The sequence below is a fragment of the Aquarana catesbeiana genome, linkage group LG01 (assembly GCF_042186555.1).
Source record: "Aquarana catesbeiana isolate 2022-GZ linkage group LG01, ASM4218655v1, whole genome shotgun sequence".
In the NCBI taxonomy this organism is placed as follows: domain Eukaryota; kingdom Metazoa; phylum Chordata; class Amphibia; order Anura; family Ranidae; genus Aquarana; species Aquarana catesbeiana.
The window spans coordinates 416,491,610-416,513,339 of record NC_133324.1 but is presented as its reverse complement, the minus strand read 5'-3'; positions in this window follow the sequence as shown (position 1 = coordinate 416,513,339).

The window sequence follows — 21,730 nt, the reverse complement described above, 5'->3', positions numbered from 1 at the left end:
GCATGCTTCCATGACCAGCATTCAGGGTGGCATGTTGAAGGTGAGAAAAAAATACAAAGGGGCCACCTAGCTCTTCTTCTAAGTGAAATGATTGACAGCAGCTCCAGAGGCCTGCCCTGTTTCATGTCCCATTGTGCTGATGCAAGGCACAACAGCAAATTGTGTCCAATAAATGTCTTGTAGTTAATGGAGATTATGTTGTTAGTGCATGTTCCCCGACCAGAAGTTCAGGGAAACAGTGTTAAGGATGAGGATGTGATTACAGAATAGAAAAAAGTGGTCATGACATATTTTAATATTTTACTATACTGTACTGCACATATTAATAGGGATGTAATTGTGTAAAATGAGGAGGCTGCTGTACCCTTTTGAAAGACTAACCATAGTTCCACAATATGTTGTAAAAGGTGCTCTTAAAAAGCGTAACAATGAAAAAATGAACTTCTTATAGTGAACATGTGTCTAGATGATGCACACTAAAGTATTTACATAATCTGAACAAGGAGGAAAAAGTACTGTAAAGCAAGTACTTAATTTCTGTTTTTATAAGCATTGTAAGAAATTGTTGGGTACAAACATGGAGTGAGACTTTATATAGGTATCCAAAAAGAGAAGAAAATTATGAAAACTACCTATTTATTCAACACAATTAAAAATATGAACACAATCTAAAAGATTGCAATCAATTACATCAAGGGTTTAATGACATCCCAGCTAGCAAGCAAATGTGCTGCAAGTTTGAAAATGACTTGTTAAACTATTGCTAGACTTGCCAGGCTTCAGAAGTTTGTTACCCAATTGCAACAAATCCACATGGCATGACAATAGATCAACTTTCTTTGCAAACATTCTGCAAGTCTGCTGCAAGTTCTGGTTCCGTTATATTGTGCAATAGTCATCCTACCACAGTGGTCAGTGTGGCTGAATTTTTATTATGTAGACTTGCAGAGAGAGCTCTTGCTGTAGACTCACCACTGCAACTTTGCTCTTGCTAGAAACTTGCCATGCAAATTTGCTACAATTTGGAAAAATTTCAACTAGAACTTGTGCTTCAAGTGCTCTGCAAGTGTACAACTTGCCAGTAAAAATGTGTGCAACAAGTTAACAGACTAATGCCCTGTACACACGGTCGGATTTTCAGACTGAAAAAGTACGATTGGATTGTGTTGTCGGAAATTCCGATCATGTGTGGGCTCCATTGGACTTTTTTCGTCAGAATTTCTGACACACAAAGTTTGAGAGCAGCATATAAAATTTTCTGACAACAAAATCTGATCAGTTAAATTCCAATCGTGTGTACACAAATCTGACACACAAAGTGCCACGCATGCTCAGAATAAATTAAGAGACAAAAGCTATCGGCTACTGCCTCGTTTATAGTCCCGATGTACGTGTTTTACGTCACCGCGTTCAGAATGATCAGATTTTCCGACAACTTTGTGCGACCGTGTGTATGCAAGACAAGTTTGAGCCAACATCCGTTGGAAAAAATCCATGGATTTTGTTGTCGGAATGTCTGATCAATGTCCGATCGTGTGTACAGGGCATTACAATTCAACACTGCCACAAATTTGTGGCAAGTTATCCTTGCTATCTGGGATATATAAATTCCATCATATAAAGATGTCTTCAATATTAGGCTGTAAATACTTAAACCTCAGGAGAAAAATAGTAAAATCTGAAATGCAAATATATTTAAATTCCAGCAACCTTCACAAAAAAAAACATTATTTATGTGGAATTTATATATGTCATTAACCAATTCCGGACCTCCTTTCACACATTTACTGCAGCAAGGTGGCCTGGCTGTGTGAACCGTCATACCTGTACGTCGCTAGCACCCGCGGGTTAGGGGGTGTGCACGCGTGTGCCCACCATCCCCACGGCGATTGGCTTAGTTCCAGAATCGATCAAGCTACAGGGCCAGGCCAATGATTCATGGCCTGGATCTGCTGATCGGTTCTGATGAATCACAGAACACCCTGTGCCTGTGTAATGTAAACAAAGGGACAGAACATGATGCAATGTCCTCTCCTGGGGCCCTTTTTCAGTTCTAGCGTGAGAGGAGATAGCATCAAACAGTGAGTAAAGCACTACACTGACACCAGGACACACAGTTAGGCACATTTAACCCCCCCCCAATCGCCCCCCAGTAAACGCTTTCACTCCCTGTCACAGTGTCACCAAGTACAGTGTACAGATTTTTAAATGATCACTGTATTGGTGTCACTTGTGATGCTAAATAGCATTAGGGGCAGTTAGCAGCAGTCCCAGATAGATTCAGGGTACCCACCATATATTCCTTAGTAAAGTTTTAACCCCCTGATCACCCCAATTAACCCTTTCACTGCCATGTCACAGTGTCATTAGTACAGTGTATAGATCTTTTTTCTGTTCACTGTATTAGTGTCACGGGTGACGCTAGTTAGCGTCAGTTAGCGTCAATCCCTGATAGCGTCAGGGTCCCTCCACATATTCACTAATGAATTTTAACCCTTTAATTGCCATTAACACACACACACTATACACCTCAATTACTAGTATAGTGTCTAAACGAATCAATATCTTTGATCAGATCAGAACTATACTAGTGTCCCCAGAAATGCGGCATTAGCAGGATCAGCCCGGACACCTGCCAGCACCTGAGTTTAGCCCCTCCGCCCCACCCAAACAAGTGAAGTATCAGTAGATTACTGTCACTTCCAATAGATAGCACACAAAATGGCAGTGTTATCAGAGTCCGGCCTGATCTCTGCTAGCACTAGCAGTTCAATTTTTTTGTAACAGTTCAAACAGTCCTCAACAGCCAGGTGCCTTTTTAGTGTGAGTCACATTAGGTACCTATACATTTAGTGGCCATAAATGTCAAACGAAAGGTACACTAGTGAAGAGGCCTTCAGGATACTGAGCATAACAGATGAGCGTGATGGGGAGCCCTCAATGTCAGAATCAGGCTCAGTTTATGAACCTGTAGAGAACAGTGGCACCCTGACAGATAACTCTGACGATAGAGTAGAGGTCCCTGCTAAGGTCAGGTGTATCCAACCCTGTTCCCCTGTCGCTGAGGAGTGTCGTACTAGTGCTGCTCTACCTTCTGGTGAACTCAGTCCCGTAGATCCCATAGTGCCCTTCCTGATGCGCTTGCAAATCCTGACTGGCAGCCCACCACTTCTGCAGCACCTGTACTTCCCCCATTCACTGGCCAACCCGGAATTTAGGTGGAAACAGCAAATTTAACTCCCCTTGGTTTTTATGAGCTGTTTTTCATGGAAGATCTGTACAGATCTATTGTGGATCAAAGCAATTTATATGCTGATCAATTAATCACCGCAAACCCAAATTTGACCCTTGCCAGACAATTCGCATGGAAACGTATCACGGTTTCCAAATTGAAGACCTTTCTGGGCCTATCCCTCATCATGGTCATTACTAAAAAAAGTGAGTTGCAGTCATATTGGTCCACTGACCCAATTCACCATATGCCCTTGATCTCTGCTGCCATGGCCAGGACCAGATATGAGCAAATCTTGTGGTTTATGCACTTCAATAACAATTAACTCTGTCGTCCTCGGGGTGAGGACGACAGAGTTGTCCCCTGGATGAGGGTCCCCTGGATATGATCGGCTCTGCAAAATTCAGCCTCTCATAAATCACTTGAACCAAAAATTTTCAGCCTTGTATATACCCGAACAAGCTGTCTGTGTAGATTAGTCCCCAAATTACATTTTCTGGCCGCCTTTTTTTTTAAACAGTTTCTCCCCAGCAAGTGTGCCAGATATGTGGTCAAAATGTATAAGCTCTGTGACAGGGCAACAGGCTATACATGTACTTTCCAGATTTATGAGGGAAAAGATGCAGAGCCCCCCGACTGCCCAGACTACATAGGGAGCAGCGGCAAGATTCTTTGGGACTTGGTGTCAGCCTTATTCGGAAAGAGGTAGCATTTATACGTGGACAATTTTTATACAAGCGTGCCACTTTTTAGACACCTCTTTTAATTTGGAATTGGCACCATGCGATCTAATCACTGAGGCTTCCCTCAACGGCTTGAGGTGCAATGAATTGCTTGCAGTGAAGTGTAAGGATAAATGGAACGTTTTTGTTCTGTCTAACCATTCACGCAGACACAGCAGTCCAAACTGCAACGGTAGGGATGAGCCGAACACCCCCCTGTTCAGTTCGCAGCAGAACATGCGAACAGGCAAAAAATTTGTGCGAACACCATTAAAGTCTTCGGGACACGAACATGAATAATCAAAAGTGCTCATTTTAAAGGCTTATATGCAAGTTATTGTCATAAAAAGTGTTTGGGGACCTGGGTCCTGCCCCAGGGGACATGTATCAATTCAAATGCCGTTTTTTTGGGAGTAGTGATTTTAATAATGCTTAATGTGAAACAATAAAAGTGAAATATTCCTTTAAATTTCGTACCTGGAGGGTGTCTATAGTATGCCTGTAAAGTGGCACATGTTTCCCGTGTTTACAACAGTTCCTGCACAAAATGACATTTCTAAAGGAAAAAAAGTCATTTAAAAGTACTCCCGGCTATAATGAGTTGTCGGTCCTGGCAATACACATAAAAGTCATTGAAAAAAAGGTATGGGATTCCCCCACAGTCCATTACCAGGCCCTTTGGGTCTGGTATGAATATTAAGGGAAACCCCAAACCAGAATTAAAAAAAAAAAAATTGCGTGGGGGTCTCCCCAAATTCCATACCAGGCCCTTCAGGTCTGGTATGGTTATTAAGGGGAACCCCGCGCAAAAATAAAAAAAAATGGTGTGGGGATCCCCCTGTTTTGTAGAATTTTATTTTTTGTATGTTGTCAGATGCCCCCCAGTGTCAGTTTTGCTGTAATGCACTCTTGTGAGCGTATTCACACATACAGACATTGGTGGAAGACCATTGGCTGCGAAAACCTTCCTGTGGACATGGCAGATCTGTTGCTCTTTTAGGGATGTTACTTTATGCCTCACCAAGAGACTGGCCACCTCATGGCAACTGCATTAATGACTCAGAGCATACATGTCTGCATACATGGGAACTATAGCATAACTATATGAAAATTATGGCTCACTGAGTCATGGTTTTGTATGGTTCGCTTCACTGGTAACAGTGGGAGTGTGCACACGGTCATGTTCAAAGCCATGTGCTTGCCGCATGGTTTTGCACACCACCGTCTGCACACGTCACTACTGTATTTCTATTTGAATGTATACATGTCTTTGATTGGATCTGTATTTAACCCTGTTGGAAGGGTTTCTGTATTCACATCCTGTGTTACATCCTTATATGGTCATTTCCTCTGTGTTGTTCATTTCCTGTGATGTCATTATGTATTGAGGGAGTGATTGGCTGTTGTAGCCATCACTTCCTGTTTGTCATAGCTTTTGTGATGTTGGAAATAAAAGGGCTGGCTGGCTGAGAAAAGGCAGCCATGCTGGGATGAGAACGTAAGAGTGTGGTGATGTCTGTTTACTGGGGAATGGAGAACCAGAGGGGAGACATTCGATCAAAAGGTACGTTATATCATTAAGATGGAAATGGGTGCTTATTAGCACAGGAGATATGGCTGTGTGCATAGCTTACAGCCAAATTTCCATAACACCCCTCAAAATCCATACCAGACCAAGGGTCTGGTATGGATTTTAAGGCGAACCCCGCGCCAAAATTTAAAAAAAAAATTGCATGGGGGCCCCCCAAATTCCATACCAGGCTCTTCGGGTCTAGTATGGATATTAAAGGGAGCCCCATGCCAAAATTAAAAAAAATGGCATGGGGGTTCCCCCAAAAATCCATACCAGACCCTTATCCGAGCACGCAACCTGGCAGGCCACAGAAAAAGAGGGGGGAATGAGAGAGCGCCCCCCCTCCTGAACCCTACCAGGCCACATGCCCTCAACATGGGGAGGGTGCTTTGGGATAGCCCCCCAAAGCACCTATTCCCCATGTTGATGGGGACAAGGGCCTCATCCCCACAACACTTGGCCGGTGGTTGTGGGGGTCTGGGGGTGGGGGGTTAATCGGATTCTGGAAGCCCCCTTTAACAAGGGGACCCCCAGATCCCAGCCTCCCCCCTGTGTGAAATGGTAACGGGGTACAAATGTACCCCTACCATTTCACAAAAAAGTGTAAAAATGGTAAAAAAATGGTAAAAAAAAAGTCCTTTATTAAAAAATAAAAAAAAGTCCCACAAAGTCTTCTTCTTCTTCTCTTGCTCCACCGATGAACCAAAAGAAAAAAAACCTCTGCACGCCGTCACCGATCCGCCTCCATGGGAGGCACCCGCCATAATGACCGTCCTCTCAGGTGACAGTTCTTTTATAACTGAGGGCGGGGCCACATGGTGACGTCCCTGGGTGACCCCGCCCCCCTCTGACGCATGGGGACATTCCTATGGGATGTTTTGTGTTTTGCCACAAATTTCAGAAAAATTACCACAATATTTTTATTTTTTTTTAACACAATGTTGGAATTTAAATGCTATATTTCTCAAAAATGCCATGGGTATGTGTGAAATTACACCCCAAAAATACATTATGCTGCTTCTCCTGAGTATGGAGATACTACATGTGTGAGACTTTTTGGCAGTCTAGCTGCGTACAGGACCCTGAAATCCAATCACCACCTTCAGGCTTTCTAAGGGCGTAAATTTCTCATTTCACTTCCTCACTACCAATTACAGTTTCGGAGGCCATCAAATGCCAAGATAGCACAAACCCCTCCCCCCCAAATGATTCTTTGATTCGGAATGATTCGGAAAGTAGACACCCCAAGCTATTTGCTAAGAGGCATGTTGAGTATTTTGCAGATCTCACTTTTTCTCACAAAGTTTTGAAAATTTAAAAAAGAAAAGAAAAAATACATTTTCCTTTTCTATCTTCATTTTCCAAAACAAATGAGAGCTGCAAAATACTCGCCATGCCTCTTAGCAAATACCTTGGGGTGTCTACTTTCCAAAAAGGGGTCATTGGGGGGGGGGGTCTGTGCTATATTGGCATTTCATGGCCTCTGAAACTGTGATAGGTAGTGAGGAAGTGAAATTAGCAATTTACACCCTTAGATAGCCTGAAAGCAGTGATTGGTTTTCGAGGTCATGTACGCGGCTAGACTGCCAAAAATTCTTACACATGTGGTATCCCCATACTCAAGAGAAGCAGCAGAATATATTTTGGGGTGTAATTTCACATATACCCAAGGCATGTTTGAGAAATAGATCATTTATGTGACAACTTTTTGTAAAAAAATACAAAAATAAAAATGTTGTAATTTTCCCAAAATTTGTGGCAAAACATAAAATATTCCATGGACCCAACATGCCTCTCATCAAATCGCTTGGGGTGTCTACTTTTAAAAATGTTTTTTTTATTTTATTTAAATCGCAAAAAATAAAAATCCCAATGGTGATCAAATAGCAGCAAAAGAAAGCTCTATTTGTGGGAAAACAAGGACGCAAATTTGGTTTAGGTGCAGCGTTGCATAACCGTGTAATTACCAGTTAAAGCAGCGCAGTGCCAAATTGCAAAAAATGCTCTGGTCATTAAGGGGGTAAAACCTTCCTGGGCTGATGTGGTTAAACCCTTGGTGTAATTGATTGCAATCTTTTATATTGTGTTCACATTTTAATTGTATTGAATAAAGAGATTTTTTTTGCAATTTTCTACTTTTTCTGGGTACCTTTATAGAGTCCCACTCCATGTTTGTACACATGTGACAATGGTCAGGTGAAAGCAATACGATTTTATTGTAAGAAATTGATTTAAAAATTCCCAACACAGGCACTTTGATCCTATTGCAACATAATCTTTCCAGGCTGTCATTCAAGTAAACAACTAGAGGCTATTAAAAAAACAACCCAAACCTGATTCTTTTTTTTTGTAATCTTTTAAGATCTGAGAAGAATAACTTCACATTAAAAGCAGCTAGAAATGTCAGGCATGACTTATTTAAAAGTTCTTTCTCCTGATTGTTATGAATTTGTAAATTGTTAAATGTTTTTTTTTTTTTTTTTGGACACAGATGCACTTTAAGAAAGCATTAAAGTCTGATAATATACAGTACATATATGAATACTTTTTTTGGTTCAACAATGATTTTTATGTACAGATTAAGGGGTTGGCCATGGGCTGTAAATTCTCCCCAGGACATGCTAATCTATTTACATTGACAACTGTAAAACTGGCTAGAGAGGGGTTTGAGGAGTCTTTAAACTATTTTTGAAATAGATGGATAGTCCAGAATGTAATTTAGAAATTAGTAACAAGTACAACCAATATTGTGTTACATTTTTTGGACTAAAATTAAACTAAAAGGGGCTTAATTTATAACTAGAACATTTCAGAAGCCAACGGATTGTAATGGTCTACTAAATGCATAAAGCTGTCATCCTAAAAATGCATAGAAAATATCCCTAAAGGCCAATTTTAAAGTTTAAAATGAAATTTCATAAAATTGGAAACATTCAAGGAGCAGAGGAAGAAAATGCCTAAGATTTCAAGAGAAAGGATGTAGTAAAAATATGGTTAGAAAGGCATTAAAAGAAGCTGTGGAGAACTTATGAACATGAAGCAGGGGACAAAAAAGTGTATGAACAACAATGTCCCTTTTATTACAGATTATAATAAAGCTGTGTAAGGGGTTAATAGGATTATAAAATAATTGGCATACCCTGCAAGGAGATAAAGTCCTAAAATTCTAACAGTAAAACTGAAGTTTCTTTATACAAAAAAAAGAGAACAATTATGCCCTGTGCACACGGTCGGATTTTCTGACTGAAAAAGTGCAATCGGATTGTGTTGTCAGAAATTCCGATCATGTGTGGGCTCCATCGAACTTTTTCCGTCGGAATTTCCGACACACAAAGTTTGAGAGCAGGCTATAAAATTTTCCGACAACAAAATCCGATCGTTTAAATTCCAATCATGTGTACACAAATCCGACACACAAAGTGCCACGCATGCTCAAAATAAATTAAGAGACGAAAGCTATTGGCTACTGCCCTGTTTAAAGTCACGACGTACGTGTTTTACGTCACCGCGTTCAGAGCGATCGTTTTTTTCCGACAACTTTGTGCAACCGTGTGTATGCAAGACAAGTTTGAGCCAACATCCGTCGGAAAAAATCCATGGATTTTGTTGTCGGAATGTCCGATCAATGTCCGATCGTGTGTACAGGGCATCAGACAGCAGATCAGAAAGCCTTTTATCAGGGAAGAAAAAATCCAATTAAATTGGTTTGGGAATATGAGGGGCTTTTTCTTGTCCAGCTGGTGAGGATTTAGGAACTCCTCAAGAACAACTAAATATATCAGATAGATTCAATTCACTTACAAGTAAACAATGAGATATTAATCAGTGTATTACATGCAATACCAAATTGGTGGTGCATTTACTAGGATGCAGTTGCCCTATGCAGTATGTGGGATGGACAAAGAGCAAACTATATGTGAGAAAAAAAAAACATGATTGTGACCCAAAGCACCCAAGGTTTTATGCAATAAAACAGGTGAAGAGAAACTGGAGAGGAGGTAACACAGGATGCACTCTATCAAAGAAGGAATGAAAATAGATTTTTGATATGGACCAAATGTGTCTCTTGCCATGAAATATCTTTCTAACCCTGCTAGCAATCTTCTAATTTTACACTGACAGCTGTATAGAGCAGGAGAAAAGAGCCAGGGACCAAAATCAAGTAGCTCACCCACTCATGCATAGGATTTATGTCATTGGTGACCAACCAATAAAGAAGACTGTAGACCCAGACCTGGAAGAAGATGGCAGCTGCAGTGACAAGTGGGTATAGCAGAGTTTGTTGGAAAGGAGCACTTTGGATGGTAAGTATTCCATAAGGTTTACATAAGCTGCACAGTCTTGCACATTATAAGAAGAGCCTTGGGGAATCACATAGCGTAAGGTCCAGACAACATTCTATACTGTAAGTCTAGCCCTGGTAGTCAAAAGTAAATATTATCCATTTTAATTTTTTTATTTAAACTTTGGCACTGTTAAACTATTGTGTGTAAAAATAACACTGGTTACCAGTTATATAAACTCAAGCTACAAGCAAAAAAGTAAATGGAAATTCACCTCAAAATCAGTATGTACAGGCATACCCCACTTTTAAGTACACAATGGGGTTTATTTACTAAAGCTGGAAAGTGAAAAATCAGTCTCACTTCTGCATATAAACCAATGAGCTTCCAGGTTTTATTACCAAAGCTTAATTGAATAAGCTGGGGTTAGAAGCTCATTGGTTTCTATGCAGAAGTGAGCCTGATTTTGCACTTTTCAGCTTTAGTAAATAAAATCTGTACTTAAAAGTGGGGTATGCCTGTACATGTATATTGCTTTTCTAAATCACATGAACACGAAAAGCTAAATAATACATATAATCAATGACATACAAAGTGTGTATTGGTGTACTAATGTGCATGATATGTCTGCATTTGCTACCTGGCTGTGTCCGGTTTCATAACATAACACAAAATATGATCTGCTTTCCTGTCTTTTGTGGACTTATGGGCAGTGGTGAGTTTGAGTGAGGAGGAGATGCTCACTTACTCCCAAGATGAGAAATTATGAGCTGGTGCCATTTACTGTTTGCTATATTGTAAAAAAATCTAAATTTTACTATATGGTATATGTAGATCAGTAGCATTGCTCTTACAGTGCTAGAGCAACGGTGCTCTGGTCAGGAAGAGGGTAAAATCTTCCAGGGCTGAAGTGGTTAATCTATACCCTCCACCATGTATTCGTTATACAGTAGGTATATAAAAAGGAGCAAATATCATACCTTGTGAATTGATAGTGAACTTGTCAGCATTCCGGACTATGATTAAAAGAAGGAGATAACACTTTCTGAGGAATGGAAAACACATATAGGTCTGATTGTAGAATTGAATTTTATGTACGAGATTACAGCGTGATAAGGGAGTAGGAAAATGGGATTAGTGTTTAAGGAGAATGGTAGACACACCAGGTGAATAACTGACAGCACTTCATGTTTAGGAGACTGGGGGGTTTATTTACTAAAGGCAAATCTACTTTGCATTGCAAGTGCACTTGGAAGTGCAGATGCTGTAGATCCAAGGGGGACATGCAAGGAAAATAAAAAACAGCATTTTTGCTTGCACAAGATTGGATGATAAAATCAGCAGAGCTTCCCCTGATTTCAGATCTTCCCCTCAGATTTACAGCGACTGCACTTCCAAATTCACTTTCACTTTTTATTAGCTCAAATTCATTTTTATCAAACGACCGGCAATAGTTGAGGCCATATCTAAAAATTGGTCTTTCACATGGAGATTGTGTGTATGATTAAATATTTATAGCTCTGGAAATGTCCTTGTCTGGATTATTTAGTTTAATTTGACTACAAAATGGTTCACGTTGGTAAATGTTCTTGTTTGTATTTTCTCATGCACTTTTTAATGAGAAATGCAAATTTGTAAAAATAAAAAGTTTTTCTATCTTTGTTAGGAATTTGTGCATTTAGGATATAAGTTTTTATCTATGCGTGTGTTGGTCTACTCAAAAAAAGTGTCAGTTTAGATAATAATAACAGTGCAAGGTCTCCCAGGTGATGTAATTGACCAAATATGGTATACCGTGTCACCCAGATTACTTCCCTTTATTTGTATCAGCTGTCATCTGCCGAAGCTGTCAGGAGTGGCCAACAGTGGTCGAGTTAAGGGATTGCATGATCAAGTTTTTTTCTTTCTGCATGTGCCAGGCATCATGATTGATGTACTTTAGATCTACATCATACTACAAGACTTGTCAAAATGTGTGTGTGTGTGTGGTTTTTATTGTACTGTTTATATATTTCTTGTGGATGAATAGTGATGCAAAGTAGCCCTTACTCATTCACATAAGGGAGCAGTACCTGGGGGCCCCCTTATTGTTACATTTCGGGTTTCTAGATTCTGATAACCCCCTGTCTGCAGGTTCCACCCGGTAAGTTACCTACCACTGGTAATAATAGTAACTACTTTTGGAAAAAGCATACTCCAAAATGGGTGAATTTTGGACAATATACATAACAAGAAAGAAACACATATTAGTCTGACAAACTGTGGGCATTAATAGACTTAATAAAAAGCAAAGGTGTACAGTATTTAACACTAGCACATTTAAAAAAAACAAATCCTTTTTTTTAATGGAATTGCAGCACAGCTATCAATAGAGGATTTATTGGACTAGATGCATATGTGTTATCTGTCTAACTTACTTATCTTACTCAAACACAGCATGTATGGGAGATTGAATGTCTGACTACCTAAACTGAAGTTCACAGTACGATCGATACATGAATCAATACACTTTGCCTGAAATTTACAGTAAATAAATGTGTAATAGAACATTTTTTTAATAAAAGAAATTGGAAAAAAAACCATGGTGTAATGTGTCAATCAACATTGGTCAAGAACCATCATTTGTCAAGAACATTTTTGGATAATACATTTTTCTGTGCTCAGTGTTGATAATCAGAGAGTTGTTCGATAAAATTTGGACCTGAATCTTTTATCTCTGTCCCTATAACATTTGGCTTAACCTCCTAACTCTGATACCTAAGTATGATGCGTTTAGGCTATTCACTAATAGGCTATTCACTTTCCAAGGGAATTTTTGCTTTACAAGAGATTTTCCCTTTGCTTAATGAGGTGGGGCTTTGCTGACTACAATCATGTTCAAGCAAAAATGCATTTTTGTCCTCACGTGTGATTGGGTATCCTTTGCAATACACAAAATTACATGTAGCTCAAGATCCCGTACAAATTGTGTATATATAGATATATATCTATATATATAGATATATATCTATATATATAGATATATATATATAGATATATATAGAGATATATATATACCATTTATGCCCATGAATATACTAAGGAACATTACTCTATCAAGGATAGCAATATATAGTTATCCAATAAAGAGTTACTCAGATTATTTCAATCTATAGTTCATAGAGCTTCTCCCCTAAGATAGAAAAGCTTTATCAAAAATGCTTCAACCAGAGCAAACAGTCCAGTTAAAGTGTTTGTTACCTAAAATAGAAAAAAAAACAGATCCTGTTCCCTTGAAACATGAATAACAGAACATTGCTTGTGCTGTGTAATTTGGCCCCTTCCATCATCTAAAAACCTGGCTGATCCTGCAAGTTTCTGCCCTCCCTCCATAAACTGGCCACAGTTTATCATGGCTGCTGAGCCCCTGATACTGGTCACTGGTCAGTTGACGTGCCTCTGTCATCCACAGCCCTGCTCTGTCCTCCTCTTTCCTCTTCTCCCCCTCCCCCCGCTTGTCAGCTCTGTCCACTCCCCAGCCCTCCCCTCCTGCTGCTATCATAACTACACTATAAACACAAGCCCCTCTGAAAAATAACATTATGTGCCCCAGTGTCTGTGTTATATAACAAAGATGCAATTTTTTACCTTATCTCAGAGCATCTCCTGGCACTCACTTGACTCCTCGGCTCTCTCTTGTCCCCGACTGATGTCAGCGGGAGTTCTCGGTCCCTCCCGCTATAGCTGTCAGCTGGGTAGAGGAGAGAGCCGAGGGGTCATGTGAGCGTCGGGAAACGCTCTGATATAAGGTACAAATCGACATCTTTTTTATATAACATAGACACTGGGGCACATAATGTTATTTTACAGATGGGATTGTATGTTTATAGTGTAGTGGCTTAACAACCACTTTAAATCACTACAACAAACCCCAAACGTCAATAAATAATATAAACTAACCCACATATTAAACCGCAATACTTTGATCAATAATGTAAACTAGCACCCATATTTATCAGCAATCTACAAAAAAGGGACTGTATACCAACAGGACAGTCCCAGAAAGGCATAGACCAAGCCTTATAGAGAGTATCAAGCATCTGGTTTCCCACCTTACTCCCTGTATACCTTTATCACGTTTTCAACATCACTGTATGACTGACAGGGTAGGATGCTAAAAAGACATAGGATATTGGTGCTACCCACAGTCCACCCCACATCTCCACAACACTTGACCTGCTGAAGAATATAGAAGCATGTATATGCTTAGCATACAGGCAAGAAAGTGGGTGGAGCAGACAAAACACTTTCACCAGTGATGAAGGCAGATGTAATTCCTCAATCAGTAGCATCCGTTAATTTGCCATAGTTCTGATCCTGAGAAAGGGTTTGTAACTTAAGTCTTCATTTAAACCTGGAGCTACTCTTGCACAATAAGTTCCCATCACAACCTCCTGCACCTGAAGGTAGTAACAGCTTTGGAATACAATTACATCCCAAGTCAAAATATGTTTAAGTAAGTGTTGGACAAACTTGTTGTATGGCCATCCTGGTTGAACACATTCCTTAAAGTGTTACTAAACCCAGGACCTGGCAGTCACTATATCTGGTCTTCCACAGTACACAAAACATGGAAATGCAATTATTTTAATAAATATAAACTGCTAAATATCTTTTCTCATCAGCAGTATATAGCAGTCTTGAAAAGAGGGAAAGATCTGGTGTCCGCAGTAAACCACTTCCATCCCTGTAACATATAATAAAACGAAGGATTCACCCTGGGACTTTAAATGAAGTGGGTACCATTTCCGTCAGTAAACAAAACCGTAGTAAATACAGTATATGGTTTATTCAAGTAAAATTGTTTACATGCATAGATATCACCAACAGTTGCCAATTTAAAAAAAAATACATAAAATAGGAATATTGGTACATAGATGTAATAGCAGTCATAGTACATGGGCATCATACTGTCTGACGCATTTTGCGAGATCCAGCTCGCTCTTCAGGGGAGGATGTGTGTAACAATGTGCCTAGGATGAAAAAGTATATATTTGGCAATATGGCACAGTATTAATTATAAAGGCACAGGGTAGGAGGGGTTATGAGTCCCCATACTCACCACTGAGCTTGACCATGGCTATAGGTGTGTGGCTCCAAGATGGTGGCAGCAGGTGCCTCACCAGGGAGCTGAAGGGGTGGAGTCAGATGGGACCCTGCCAGGGGCCAAACAGAGAGCAGGCATGGCATGGGTGTAGTGATGTATCCCTAAAGACCTTGTTAGTCCATAAAGAGTATAGGCTGTGAACATAAGTTTGTTTGTCAGGCATCTAAAGTAATGAAATAAAATCAATAAGTATTAGCATAAAGATATGTATATATGAATGAAAGGTCTGGGCCAAAGATGGTAGGGACATGGAGATGGTTAGAAACAAGGGATAGCAAAGGGATACTAACAAGTGACAAGATGGGAAAGGAGAGAGAGGTGGACTGTGATTGTGTTATAGTAGTGTACTGATGTAGTGATGTATCCCAAGAGACCTCATTAGTCCATAAAGAGTATAGGCTGTGAACATAAGTATGTTTGTCAGGCATCTAAAGTAATGAAGTAAAATCAATAAGAATTAGCATAAAGATATGTATGAATATGAAATACAACAGTCTGTCACATTAAACAAACAAATGTGAAAAGACACATAATATCAAAGCGGCGCTCCTGTCAAATTGCTGAGAACTGACACAATTGCATATAGGGTAAATGCACATAAAGTCGCTAAACATTAAATCGCAGATCTGACAAGTGCTGAGAACTGACACAATTGCATATAGGGTAAATGCACATAAAGTCGCTAAACATTAAATTGCAAATCTGACAAGTGGATAAATGTGAAGGTAAAGTTCGTGGCTAGCTTCATAAGTGAATAAAGAAGTGGAGATGGTCGGATAGTGCACCAATCACTGTATTCAAACTCGTGCTCCACACGCCCCTCTGGGGTTCAAACTCACCACAAAGTTGCAGATAATAAGCATTCACGATCTCCCACTGATTTACTGCTGGGCCAGCTTGGAAATCCACATCATCAGCGTATATAAGGAAAAAAAGACAGGCTCCACATAGAGTAGTACTATTTTCCAAAGAATTTATTAAAGATGTGTGTTGTCCAAGTTGTATATAAAAAAAAAACTTGCTGTTTCACATAACTGCCATCAATATCCTCTCATCCAGTGACTTAGTGTCAGGTTTCCAAGCTGACAGTGTTCAGCCAAAGGAACAAAAATGGATTGGAAATGCCAAAAAGCTGTGCGGAAGACACTGTAAACCAGTGAGCCGCTCAGTACAAATCCTTCCCAAATACTATGCTGGACATTAGAGCGCAGTATATGTAGATCTATTCTATACACCATGAGATCGTTCCATGATCGATTTCATCTTTCCAATTTTATCAAAGGGGTTTCAAACCTCAATGTGTAGGCATCTCCATCCGCCCAAAAGCAGATGGGGACAGCGGGAGTCACAGAAAAGCCTCCCTTTATACCTATTTCAGCTCCCAGTGTGAGACAGAAAACGCTAACGCCAACCAAAGAATCGCACAACAAGGAGCCAGGGTATACAACAATACTGGGTTAAAAAATGTGTTGGAGGATGAATAGCTAGTATAGCATCAAAGTGGTTGTTTATACATGTAGATACCACCATCTCCATGTCCCTACCATCCTTGGCCCAGGCCTTTTACTTATCTACACATATCTTTATGTCAATACTCATTGACTTCACTTTACTACATTAGATGCCTGACAAACATACTCATGTTTATAGCCTATACTCTTTATGGACTAACAAGGTCTCTAGGGATACATCAGTACACTACTATTACACAATCACAGTCCACCTCTCTCTCCTTTCCATCCTGTCACTTGTTCGTATCCCTTTGCTATCCTATGTTTCTAACCATCTTCATGTTCCTACCATCTTTGGCCCAGGCCTTTCATTCATAGATACATACAGTACACTACTATTACACAATCACAGTCCACCTCTCTCTCCTTTCCCATCCTGTCACTTGTTCGTATCCCTTTGCTATCCTATGTTTTTAACCATCTTCATGTCCCTACCATCTTTGGCCCAGGCCTTTCATACATAGATACATATCTTTATGCTAATACTTATTGATTTTACTTCATTACTTTAGATGCCTGACAAACATACTTATGTTCACAGCCTATAATCTTTATGGACTAACAAGGTCTCTAGGATACATCACTACACCCATGCCATGCCTGCTCTCCGTTTGGCCCCTGGCAGAGTCCCATCTGACTCCGCCCCCTCAGCTCCCTGGTGAGGCACCTGCTGCCGCCCTCTTGGAGCTGCACACCTGTAGCCATGGTCAAGGTCAGTGGTGAGTATGGGGACCCATAACCCCTCCTACCCTGTGCCTTTATAATTAATACTGTGCCATATTGCCAAATATATACTTTTTCATCCTAGGTACATTGTTACACACATCCACCCCTGAAGAGTGAGCTGGATCTCGTGAAACGCGTTGGGTAGTATGATAGCCATGTACTATGACTGCTATTACATCTATGTACCAATATTCCTTGTTTATGTATCTTTTTTAAATTGGCAACTGTTAGTGATATCTATGCATGTAAACAATTTTACTTTTACTACAATTTTACTAAATCATATACTGTATTTACTACTGTTTTGTTTACTGACGGAAACGGCACCCACTTTATTTAAAGACGATTGCAGTCTTGTGACTTACATCAGTGCCCGGCTGAGCACTGGTTAAAGCTCGTAGGAGGAGTTTTCATTCTCCTCTGACTATCCTATGAGGCTGTATGACCCCTGACCCTCTGTATGGACAGTGCTGATTGACCCTGTGCTGATCACATTTGCCTCCCTAAAAAAAAAAAAAAACCTCTCCAGCAATACACATCAAACTGGGCATGTGCAGAGTGCCTCCTAAGGCTCTGTGCTCTCAGAAGATGGATTGGGGACAGTAAAAGAAGGGGAAGTTTAGAGAAGACGGGATCAAACACCTTTTTACACAATGCAGAGAATTTATCTCTTCCACAGTGAGTATAACAAGCATGCTTTAATGCATATACAGACTGATTTTAATATGGTGGGTTTAGTAACACATTAACAAAGAGTTTTACTCAGTTAAGGTTTGAGGTATACTAGAGCACAGAGTGTCAATAGCAATTGCCACCAGAATTGCTTCTGGTGGAATGTGAATTTCTTCCGAAGTTTTGAGCAAATCAATCATATCCTTAATATAATAAGGGAAACTACCACATGCAGCTTGAGGTAGCTATCATTCAGGTGACCGGCAAATTCTACTTGAGATCCAATGCCTGAAATTATAGGACATCCCAGAGGTCTTATAAGGCTTTTGTAGGTCTATGGAAGTGCATATAATGTGGGAGTTTTTGGAAATTTACTATTCAAATGTTCAAAAGTATCTTTGTAAATAATGGCATTATCATATGTCTCGTTGGAGTATATTCAAAACTGTTTGTGGAATTCCCCAGCTAAAGTGGAGGATATTGGCTCATGCCAGTCTCTATTATGTGTTCTATAGCAATATACTGTGCACTGCAAGTGCACTTCAAGTGCATTTGCTCTAGATCTGAGCGGAAGCACTGAAATGAGGGGTAGCTCTGCTGGTTTCTATCATCAAATCATGTACAAGCAAAAATGCTCTTTTTATTTTCCTTGCTTATGATTGAGCATTCTTTGCAAAGTGAAGCCTTACCTCATTTAATAAGCTCTGTCGCAAGTGTACTTGTAGTGACATTGCAGTGCGCAGTATATTTGCCTTTAGTAAATAAACCTCCTAGTGTTATATAACACAAAATAGAGACTGGCATGAGCTATCCACGTTAGTTGGTGAATTCCACAAAATCAACCCCATAGCCTTGTAATGTTTTTTTCATTATATCAGTGTTTTCTTATCTGATGATTTAATAACTATACTATGATTTGTTTCTAATTAAACAAAGTCTGAAGCTATGGACAAGTCAAATTAAAAGTTGATGTTTTCTCCAATGACAATTGTTCATTCTCCTTTGTAGTTTGTTTTAATAAAGCTCAAACACTTAAGTTGGTTTGCAAGGCTGGGCATTTTAGGTTTAAATGCAGGACAGTTGCTCTCCAGATCCTGAGCATGTGTAAATAGTCTGCTGTTTATGATATTTTTCTAAATGGGGCTCATTCTCCTCCAGGAGTTGAGCAACGTCTTTCAAAGTTGTTGTGAATTCCTACCATTGCTCAAAGGATTGTCTTAATTGCATATATGCCTTCATTATCAAACAAATAAGTAAGATAAATTGCATAAAAATAAATTGAAATCTTTTATTAAATCAAATCTGTCCAAGTCCTGGAGAGGACAAAAATAGAACCTTTATTTCTGTCTCTCTTCCTCAGGAAAGCTGTAGGATGAAATATAAATTGATTACATCCAAATAATTTTGAGTCAGAGCATTTTATTTTCTATTGTTGCATCCTGGCCAAAAAATGGGAAAAGAAGAGGGAGCCAAAAAAGTTGCCTTAGGAATAGTCCCAAATTGATGGAGATGTCTCTGATAGAAAATCCTCCTAATGTGTCATTATAAACACCAGTGCTATCCATCAACACACCATCATTAATCAAAGTGCCTGAGATCCGTTTTTTCAGATTGACCTGTTTCTACAATCTTGTGTATTTTGTGCTGAAAGCAATGTCATATGAGATCCCACCCATATGACTTTGAAAAAGATTAGTAAATGCATGAAGAAAATTAGCAAATGAAGATCTGGGGATGTACAGTACAGTTATAAGAGGATGATGATAGGACAGCAATCAGTACACACCTTAGCTGTGACATATTAGGGAGATAAATGATACTAAGCGATATATTCAGTTACAAGTATACCAGGGGCGTATCATGAAATTAGTAGGTCCGTGAACAAGATAAAAAGGGGCCCTAGACGTTGATTTAAAAAAAAAAGTGGAGTGCCACTGAGAAATGTGGGCGTGGCTTAAATTGCGCTACATATTGGGCATGACTTAAATGGGGTGTGGTTTAATAGAGGCTGAGATGACTTACATGCAGCGCAGAATGTCGTAATGTTAAATAGGAAATGTACAGTGCACAGCGGTGGGTAGTATGTCCAGGAGAGGAGTACGGAGTGTATGGAGGTGGGTAGTAGGTGCAGGAGAGGAGTGCGGATTGTATGGAGGTGGGTAGTATGTGCAGTTTAGAAATGCAGAGTGTATAGAGGAGGGTAGTATGTGCAGGAGAGGAGTGCGAAGTGTATGGAGGTGGGTAGAATGTGCAGGTGAGCAGTGCGGTGGGTAGCATGTGCAGGATGGTGTCAGTAGAGCAGTGGATGGTGTCAGTAATTTTTTATCTTTACTATTTATTTTTTTTTATTATTTTTTTACAAGTTATTTTTTTTTGTACTTTTTTTAATATATCAAATGCTTTGGCTGGTGTCAGTAGGGCAATGGATAGTCTCAGTAGTGCAATGGACAGTATCAGAATTTTTTTAATTTTTTACAATTTAATTTTATTAATTATTTTTTACAATTTATTTTTGTATTTATTTTTCAAAACAAATTTTAGTGGACAGTGTCAGTATTATTTTGTTTTTATTATTTTATTATCTATTTTTTTTTTACTATTTTGTTTTAATTATTATTTTTTACAATTTTTTTTTATATTTTTTTTCACAGTGCTTCTGGGAAAAGGGGTGGGGGGTATGGGCAGTGGACAATGTCAGTAGGGCAATGGATGGTGTCAGTAGTTTTTTATTTGTATGTATTTATTTTTATCAGAGGACACAGGAGTGATCAGTAGCGATCGCTCACTGTGTCCAATTCAGAAAAGGAAGGGGCTGGTAAATCACATATTTACCGGCCCCTTCCTCTGCTCCCCTCTGCTCTCCATCCTGACAGATCCTCAGACAGCAGAGGAGAGGAGGGAAGTCGGCTGCGGGGGGGTGAGGGGGGCAGAGGAGGAGGATGACATCGAGGGGGCCCGGAGCCCAGGGTAGGACACAGTGGGGGGCCGGAGCCTGCAGGAGGATACAGGGGGCAGACGGGATGATCAGTGCCGCAGGAGGGACAGCTGCAAGCACTGATCTCCCTGTATGGCATTTCAACTGCCAGCCGCAGGAGTTAGAGGAGAAGCGGCTGTCAGATGCTTCACTGAAAGCTATACAGGGAGATCAGTACTTGCAGATTTCCCTCCCACCTCACCAATCGTCCCTGACCGTCAACCAGGGGATCATCCGTATGTGCTGTGTGGGTAACAGTGGGCCCCCCCTCGGGGCCCGTGTGCAGAGAACACCCTGCACCCATGGATGATACGCCACTAAAGCATACTCAGAAAAGTGTATACTGGGCAAATACAACATGAGCTAAAAATAGCAATTTTTTTGAATGACCGACAAAAGTTTTTTTTAGATATTCTGCATTAAATATTATTAAAGTGCAAAAAGTAAGTCAGTAAAGTGCATACAAGTCGATCAAACATATGTAATGTCTCAATGGCGACTGTGCAGCTGTTCTATCCTTATAAAAATGCCTTTAAAAAGTTCTCCGTGCATCCACAAATACTCTACTCCAATTCACCATCTGTGCCCCCACCAGGGTATGCACTCACCCGCTGATCTGATATGGATCTTCTAAGCAGGGCCAGATTAAGAGCATCATGGGCCTGGTGCTGAGGATTTCGGTGGGCCTTTTTATGGAAACAAAATGAAAATGCAAACAATTTTTCGCTAAAACGAATTAAATAAACTCTCACCAGTAATACCAGCTGTGCAGCCTCTGAGCAGCAGCAACACCACCAATACCACCTGCTATGCGATCTCTCACCAGCAGCAACATAGGGAGACCACATTTCCAAACTGTCATTCAGAGACAACCCCCTCTTCCCAAAAAAA